General features: G+C 34.0%; 1 protein-coding gene across 6 annotated transcripts in view; it reads left to right on the forward strand.

Annotated features, from left to right (window-relative positions):
* LOC125043283 (cyclic AMP-responsive element-binding protein 1-like) overlaps positions 1-10,000 on the forward strand; it is a 59,481-nt gene that overhangs the window by 4,515 nt on the left and 44,966 nt on the right. The window contains exon 1 of one of the 6 annotated variants that reach the window (XM_047639302.1): positions 1,017-1,829. The exons of the other annotated variants lie outside the window; for them this stretch is intronic. The gene's annotated coding sequence lies outside the window, so the exon portion shown is untranslated. Of the gene's footprint in view, positions 1-1,016; positions 1,830-10,000 lie in introns of those variants that run through there. 6 annotated transcript variants of the gene reach the window in all.

Here is a 10,000-nt window from a genome sequence, read left to right on the forward strand (position 1 = left end):
TTAAGACAGTGCCCGTGAGCCACGAGGTCGGCATACGCATGTGTCTGTTTGTATTAGTATGTTTTTATGTATGTATGTTTGTCTATATATGACATTGTAAGCATGTAGTTATGTATGATTATTTTCGCAATAGGTTCAAAGACAGCTCATGTCTATGTTTGGAAAGATACAAGATCTAGAAAATTAAAGTTACGATGAAACGAAAAAGCAGACTGATGCACGGTGTCTGGAATCTCCCGGATGAACTTATCTGTAGGTTATGCTCCCAGATACTACTTTCCTGTATCATTGTGGCGCTGGATACAGTTAGCCCTTTTGACAAACTTGGAGAGAGAGTGAGTGAGTGAGTGAGTGAGTGAGTGAGTGAGTGAGAGAGAGAGAGAGAGAGAGAGAGAGAGAGAGAGAGAGAGAGAGAGAGAGAGAGAGAGAGAGAGAGAGAGAGAGAGAGAGAGAGAGAGCATTTATAAACGTATAGATTAATAAAACGTTTATATACTTGGTAGAGGCGATGAATAGCAGTTTTTCACTGTATTAGTTCATATAAAGACATCATTACCGTCATACTCTGTAAAGAATAGCGTAGAAAGATCAGTTGTAGACTGTAGAAGAATGTATCAATGTAGAAGAATGTTATGTTTCATAACCCCTCTTGTATGTCTGTTCGGTCCCCACCTCATACATTATAATCTGCAAGGGAACCGTCTTCGCAGTTTACTTTCTAGACAATTTCTAGGTCTTGTTTTATTTCATATTAGCCCTACAAATTCATTCCAAGCAATTCAGACCCTATTTATGTTATGAGTAATGAGGGTTCTTAATAACCATTTCGCACTGTTACAGGTGAATTTTAGAAGGAAAATGTAGTGCTCATGATCTTTGCGTTTATTATCGAATATGTTGGGTTTTAACCAATTTCTCGTTTACAACACACACTTATGTATGTATGTATATGTGTGTGTATATATATATATATATATATATATATATATATATATATAACACACACACACACACTTGTATGTACTTATATACATATATATACATGCATATATATGCATACACACACACACACACATGTATATAATATATATGTATGTGTATATAAGTGTGTAAAGACAGATAGATACAGACATATTTGCTGCGGGAAATAACAATAGACGCGCATCTCTATATTTCCAGGTTTTAAAGATAGAAAAGGGGAGAGAGGGAGAAATAAGATTAAGTCCTCAATGGCAGAAGCCAAGTAAGGTGTTTAACCCAGATTCCTTGAGGAAGGGCTACGCCATTCTGATCCCAAAGACCAAACATTCTGAACTTCTCAAAAATAACTTATTCGATAGAAAAAAACGGCCCATGAATCCGAAGTTACGGGAAACACCATGAAACTGCGCCGGCACAGAACAAGGAAGTCGAATGGCTTGATGCAGTTTATTTCAGAACTAGTTTGCTTATTAGAAAACAGATCAACAAATTGGTACATCCAACAAAAAGGAATAAAAAAGTGGACAAAGAACAAAGGCCACATTTAAAAAAAAAGAAAAAAAAAAAAAAAAAGAAAAGAAAAGAAAAGAAACATTAAAGCCAGAGGCCCAAAGCCGAAAACCAGCCGACTAGAAGGAAAATCTGTTCATATCGATATCCTAAAATCCTGAGATGCGGAAAAGTCATACCCAAAAATCCATAGGCGGCCCAAATTGGGTACCCTAAAAATTGTGTGTGTGGCTCACAGTTCCGCGAGGGTCAAAGGCCAATGGAGCCGGACAACATCATTGACCAGAATGTACACTTTGTACAGACCTTTGAACCTGATTGAGCCTTGTCAAAATAATGTGAGTTTCAGTTTCGGCGTTTTATGAAATGAATGTTAATACACATTTTTATATGTTCTTTATGTATTTACTTATTGATTGGGATAGAACTATAATTATTATGAATAGATTACCCTGTGTATTGAATACTTTTATTTTGTAAAATATAGAGTAATGTTTATTGTAAATGAAATGCTGTGTCTTGTCTCTCAACAAAGCAGCTGTACCTGCTCAGTGAACCCAAAATAGCGGGGACGGGCACACCGTCCGCAGGGGTCATTGGTCACTGGGTATGCACAACCGGTGCTTGAGTTATGGTCTTGCCATCTCGTGTCAAGGTTGTCCTTGGTGTTCTAAAACGCTAAAACTGGGTATTAATCTACAGGTGTAAATTGTGAATGTCTGTGAATTTGAATAACCCGTTCGCTGCCTTACAGAGTCTGGCATGGATAAATACACGATGTAAACTTTGGTAGCAGTGACACTTTCACAAATTATTCGAGATATTCCGATATCAATTTGTTTCAGTATACTTACACGCGCGCGCACGCACGCACGAACACACACGTGCGTGTATGCATTTATGTACACCATTGATCTATATTTCCTCTTGGTCCTTGTGTACCAAGGACCATTATTCATATAGCACATACACTCCGCCTACCAACAGGTCTGAGGAGTCCATATCCGACACACACTTCCATGCCCAGTGGCTCCTCCAGCTATATCTCGTGATTTTCAAATTTAGTTAGCTTTTTGTTAATCATATTGGTGATGATGAAATCAAAAGTGTCCTCCTGTGACATATTCTACACTGAAAATGAGTCCACCAGTTCCTTAAGTATATCTATTTTAAGTGAATCTAAACTATGTATCCAAGAGCTTCACACTAATTACTCACCAAAGAAAGTTATTGCAAGCTACTCGCACTTATCTCATCTGGTCCGCATATTGTGTACCGAATTATGGTGAATAAACAGTTGATTTTACTTTTTTTTTTCAGCGAGCACGTGCTTGGACTAAATCCGCCTTTCATATTTTGCCATATTAACCTAAGGTGATCTGCTTATACGTTAACTGGCCCGCATGCTGGGCAGCGTGCACTCGTATTATATTTGGCCTGTCGCGCTGAGTTTGAAGTCCCTGATCTATGCGTTTTCGTTATTTCCCATCTGTCTATCAATTTGTTTTATTTATTTATCTGGTTCATTTGGTTAGCAGATATTCGAACGTGGCTGCTATTGGTGTAATAAGGAAAGACTTGTGAGTGTCTTTGGTCTGGTTTGATATTACGATATAGACGATGGTGCAAGGTTGCCACTTGCCCTCGTTTTCTAATTCAATTGGTTATTTGTTAGTGATATTGGTTTTGCTATCTGAAGTGCAATTTTAGATTGTGAGATCATGCAGGAATATAAAAGACATGAGGTTTGGCCAAAGGGAAAAAAACGCAGATGGAAATGACATCAAGCTCTCCTTCCTTTATCCCCGTTGCGTCTTATACACAATTACTTGTGTTTCGGGTGTCCCGTTACCACTGACTGTTTTATCTTAGAAGTTTGCTCATGTTACAGCTGAGCTTCAACCTGTAAATTATGTCAAAGTCTCGGTTCACACAAGCGCGCTCAGACTTGATATGGGTAAAGTTATGTATGTACATAAAGTATATTCGTGCATGCGAGTGCATGCTGCATGTATGTATTAGTGTGATGTTGGTGTTTATGCGGAGGTAATTATTATAATACTTTTGGGTAGAAAGTGGCATTGTTTGGGGTCTGACCAAGGCGTTGTGTTGACACATTGCCACCTTTTGTGAGTGAATAATTCGGCATAGTTAGGCGCAACACTCCAAATGGAAAGACAGTCTTCAAACCTGAGAAGAATTAGTGGTGCAGGTGCAGGTCAATGCGAAAGTTCGGCATACTTTAATCCAGAAAAATGATACAGAAATTGTATGGAGTTTGCTGAAAGTATATGACACATGTAGATCGCTAAGTTCTGATGGGACTGTGCCACCTCAAAATGATGTGTTGCCATGTTAAAGATGAGTCTTAACTGATTGTATTTGTTATCTATGCAGATTGATGATGACTTTGATTACTGTGAATTTTAAGTTGAAGTTGTGAAAAATGTATTCTGTTTGAAATCCGAGTAAAGTTAAAGATGACAGTAAAAAAAAAAAGAAACTGCTTATTCAATAGGTTATAATGTATGTGCAAGGGAGGCTTCTAGCTAGCCCTAGCGTTGAAAACTGCATGATGTGGAAGCGTGTTCGACTCACCATCCCTTCCTTTCCTCTGGCCCGCCTTCCCTTTCGAGCGATGACGTCACTGGGTGCGTGTATTAGCCATGACGTCACCGGCTAGTGTATTACCCATGACGTAATCTCGGGCGTGTATGAGCCATGGCGTCACCCAGAGAGTTTTTTATTTCGGTAAATCACGGGTTACAATAATTTAAATGGGTTATGGGTCTTATATAAATAGACAGTCATTATTTGTACACGGTATTATTAGGAACGAATCCGGAAAGGGTGGGAGATCAGCTTTTCAACTGACATTCAAATTTTACAGCCTAGACTGGCCAGCAAGAGGGACCTGGCGTCAGAGTTAATTTTAAGCATTATGTAGTTTCATAAGAAGTTAATCTCAGATGTTGATGTGTTACCGAAGATGCATTTTCATGTTCATTTAACAGAAAAGAAATTGAAATGCGACTTGCTGACGTTTTCAACGTACCTACCCTTATCCAGGTCTATTTTTTTTTCTCTGTTTAAAACATTACGCAACAGGATGACGTCCAAGATTTACATATATATAGCTAAACGCACGCGCGCGCACACACTCACACTCGCACTCGCACTCGCACTCATTTAGGTGTATATACATATTGTAGATATTATAGACACTGGATAATATATGTTATATATTTATATATATATGTATGTATATATACATATACAAATTCATTCACACATATGTATGTGTAAATATATGTACAAATACATTTACATATACATGTGTGTGTGTGTGTATATATATATATATATATATGTATACATACATACATACATACATACATACATACATACATACATACATATACATGCATACATATATATATAGACATGCATATACACATACATACATATTGATATGCATGCATATATATATATATATATATATATATATATATATATATATTATATGCACATATATATATATGGATATACATATATGCATATACATATATATAACGACATATATAGTGTATATGTGTATATATATAGATCTATATATGTATATATGTGTATATATACTTATATGCGTATATATGTATAAATATATGCATATATATGTATGTATATATGCATATATAAATATGTATATATATATGCATATATATATATATGTGTGTGTATATATAAGCATATATATATATATATATATATATATATGCATATATATATGTGTATATATATGCATATATATGCCTATATTTATCCATATATATGCACACACACACATACACACACACACACACACACACACACACACACACACACACACACACACACACACACACACACACACACACACACACACACACATACAGACACACATACACACACACACACACACATATATATATATATATGCATATATATTCATATATATCTCTATATATATACATATATATTCATATATATATATATTCATATATATCTATATATATATCTATATATATCTATATATATGCATATATATTCATATAAATCCATATATATATGTATATATATGCATATATATGCATATATATATATATATATATATATATGTGCATATATATATATATGCATATATATATATATATATGCATATATATATATATATATATATATATATGAATATATATGCATATATATATATGAATATATATGCATATATATATGAATATATATGCATATATATATGAATATATATGCATATATATATATATATATATGAATATATATGCATATATATATATATATGAATATATATGCATAGATATATATATGAATATATATGCATATATATATATATGAATATATATGCATATATATATATATATATATATATATATATATATATGAATATATATGCATATATATATATTTATGAATATATATGCATATATATATATATATATGAATATATATGCATATATATATATTATATATATATGAATATATATGCATATATATATATTATATATATATATATATGAATATATATGCATATATATATATATATATATATATATATATATATATATATATGAATATATATGCATATATATATATATGAATATATATGCATATATATATATGAATATATATGCATATATATATATGAATATATATGCATATATATTCATATATATATGCATATATATATATATATATATATTTATATATATGCATATATGTGTGTGTGTGTGTGTTTGTATGTATGTATGTATGTATGTATGTATGTATGTATGTGTATACATATATATATATATATATATATATGCTTATATACAAGCATTATTATATATATGCTTATATACAAGCATTATTATATATATGCTTATATACAAGCATTATTATATATATGCTTATATATATGCATTATTATATATATGCTTTTATATATATGCATTATTATATGTATGCTTATATATATGCATTATTATATATATGCTTATATATATATATATATATATATATATATATATATATGCATATATATACATATAGATATAATATATATATTATATAAGTTCACATATATATGTATGTATATATAAATGTGTGTGTGTGTGTGTGTGTGTGTGTGTGTGTGTGTGTGTGTGTGTGTGTGTGTGTCTGTGTGTGTGTTCATATATATGTATTTATAATATATGTATATAATATACATGGATATATATTATATATGCATATATGTTTGTGTGTGTGTGTGTGTGTATGTATGTGTGTATGTATGTACGTATGTATGTTTATATATAGATATATGCATAAATATGTATATATATATATATATATATATATATATATTTGTGTGTATGTGTGTATATATATTATATATATATATGTATGTATATATAGAGAGATATTGATAGATAGATATTCATATATATATATTATATGTATATATTTACACATATATATGTATATATATATATATATACATATATGCCTGTGACTATATTGCGTATGTGCGTGTGTGCGCCCGCGCGTGCGTGTGCGTGCTTATGCATGTCTTTGTATGGGTGTACGTGCGTGCGTGCGTGCGTATGTATATGTATATGTATATATATATACATATATATATTTACTTATATATATACACATACCTGCAAATATACATACATATATGGTGGCATACTATTTGTTTTGTAGAAGCGAAACCTTTGAGCTGTTGACAAGACTTCATATTCATCGGTAGCGACATTGATTGTAGTTATGCTTCATTAAGATGCCGGGAATATGACTGAAGGAATTATATGAGCCTCATAGCCTTCTCGAGGTTCGGGTTTGTGCGAAAGTAGAGGAGAGGTAGAGTAACAAACAGGCCTTGATGTCGGCGGCAGTGGTGTGTTACGTTACCAAGACTGAGCTGATGGTGCGTTACTGACGTCATAGCGGAGGCTGGTGACGCAAGTTCACGTCCGGTAAAGGCTTCTGTCTTGTGGCCTATTCGCTAGCTCGTCTCGTCATCCATCCGGACTTTGGCCGTTGATCCTTCACATGAAAAGTGACAAGAAACATATAGCTGAGGTGGCAAACATCAAAAAATGTACGGAACAACAAATAAATATAGTTTGCTTGGAATTTTTACGATTCTTCCTAAAACTTTAAACATTACTTATTTAGAACACATAGGAATAAAAGGAATGTAGTAACGTAGGTTAACGCAGCTTAGTGGTAACTAGATAGTGTAATCATTTCTACAGTAGGTAATATCCTCGGTGTTGTTTGTATATACGCATGTACGGTCCTGTGAATTGAATTGGCCTCCCAATCACCGCCATCTGGTGATTATGTTGTCTAATGTCTGTGGATGGGCTGACCACAGTGGCTCCAGGTTATATAATCCCAGTATTATTTTGCTTATCGTTCTTGAAATACACACCAGACGCTTACACACACACACACACATACGTATGTATATGTGCATATATAATATATATATATATATATATATATATTTGAATATACACATATATATCATATTTGTATGTATTTATGTACATGAATTTAAGTAACTGTTATATTATATTAAATAATAGTTATACCATATTATATTTGTATTTTGTACATTTTGTATAAATATACTGTATAGCATAAATGTAGATATATGCGTTTATCCACATGGAATCTGTGTATGTAAATGTGAACACATGCGTAATTACGCTGTGGCTGAAGCAGACTGTGGCACGATACCAAGGGGTGATAAGAGTCGCTCCCACATCCTCCGCCAAAGGAAGTGCTGCTCCGACAGAGTATCCTGTCCCTGCGGCGGACGGATTGAGATATCGGAGCTCGAAGCATCAGGATAATTTTGCACCACTCTCTGCCATGGAACGTCGCGTTCGGCGAGGTAAGGTCGGGCCCCTTTGGGAGGGGCGTGGTGACCGGACGCACAGAGGCCTAGGCTTGGTGTCTGGGCAAACACTGATTTGGAACAGCGTGAACTTCTTCCGTTGTGAATATAAAGAAGCACGTGTGTCAACGACTTTCACTCTAGTAAAATAACGAACAGGAAACGGTCTCTTCAGTAATATTGGTCTCGGGTCAGCATGATAAGCGTTGCTGATTGCGACTCACCAGACAGTTATCTCTGATCGCACATTTCTTCTCAAACGTATTTTGAATTCGTTAGATTTTAAGTTTTAAGATTTCTGATATACACTACAACTGCAGTGTGTCCGATTTCATTCAGATTTGATTCCAGAATTAAAATCGAGACTTCAGGTCTTCTATCTTTTCATATTTCCCGAGAACAATAGGAAAGGGTTTTTCGAAAACACACCATCAGGACGGCTGTCTCGAGCAGCGTCGAACTGCCCCGAAGGACATCATCATTAAGAAGCATTAATTTCCCACCAAAAGCCAATAGTAATGAATAAGCAAACTCCCGCCATTATCCTCTGAGTTTTAGTCATACTAGACTGTAATAGTTTGTTGCCATTTTATCCCCCTGATTGTAATCTTGGCCAATTGACATGTAGTTAATCATTATTTGGTATCCGTTCCATTAACACGAGATTGTCATTTTTTGCGACCCCCCCCCCCCCCCCAGTTAGTACCAAGACAACCGCAGGTCTTTCAGGAATTCCATCTGGATGAAGGCTTTTTTTCTTCGATTTTGTAAATTAGCAAGGGAAATATCTGGCAGTGGCAATTGCAAGGTCCTGTGTAGTCAGTCTAAAAAGAATACCTGCTATTTTGCGCACATTATTGCAAAGACACGCGGCTAGTAGCAGATAAGCACTTATTTAGCTCCGTGTTTGATTACTTATGCGTTGTGTTTGGTAACCGATGTTGTTTGTGAGAAAGAATTGGCGTGTTATTGTCATTATCGTGTGTGTCCGTATATTGGTTTATATCTGTTAGAGAGAGAGAGAGCGTTTCTTTTTCTCAGCAAATGTTATATTTTGGGACATTTGTCCCTGAAGTTTATATTATCAGTATTTGAACTGCATCATACATCTTTAAATGCACAGGTAATTTATCTCAGGTTATCAAACTAAAACTATTGTCTCAACTGTGCTTGGATTTTGTATACTTTGTTAATTTGTGTATTTTATGCATGTATATTGAAGTTGTCTTAGTAGTTTACATAAAGGGATCAAGGCGTAAGGTGATTTCGAGGGGATTTTGAAGGAAAATGCGTCTTGTATGTCTTAAAAATGCAGTTTATATATTTGTGTTACGTATTTCATACTTAAATGCGTGTACATGTAATGTTTAGAAGCATAAATCTATGTATGCATTACCGTGCCGGTGTGTTTGTAAATGGGTAATGTATTAATTCAAATTTGATATCGAACGTAGCTCGAGAGGTTAACTTCGGAAGGTTGAGCTTGGTGCCAGTAGCTCAGCTTTGCTTCTGGTTGATCCTCAAAACAGGAAACGGAGGTTTCCTCTGCTTCCAATAAATCGG

Source organism: Penaeus chinensis, chromosome 33 (assembly GCF_019202785.1).
Source record: "Penaeus chinensis breed Huanghai No. 1 chromosome 33, ASM1920278v2, whole genome shotgun sequence".
Taxonomy (NCBI): Eukaryota; Metazoa; Arthropoda; class Malacostraca; order Decapoda; family Penaeidae; genus Penaeus; species Penaeus chinensis.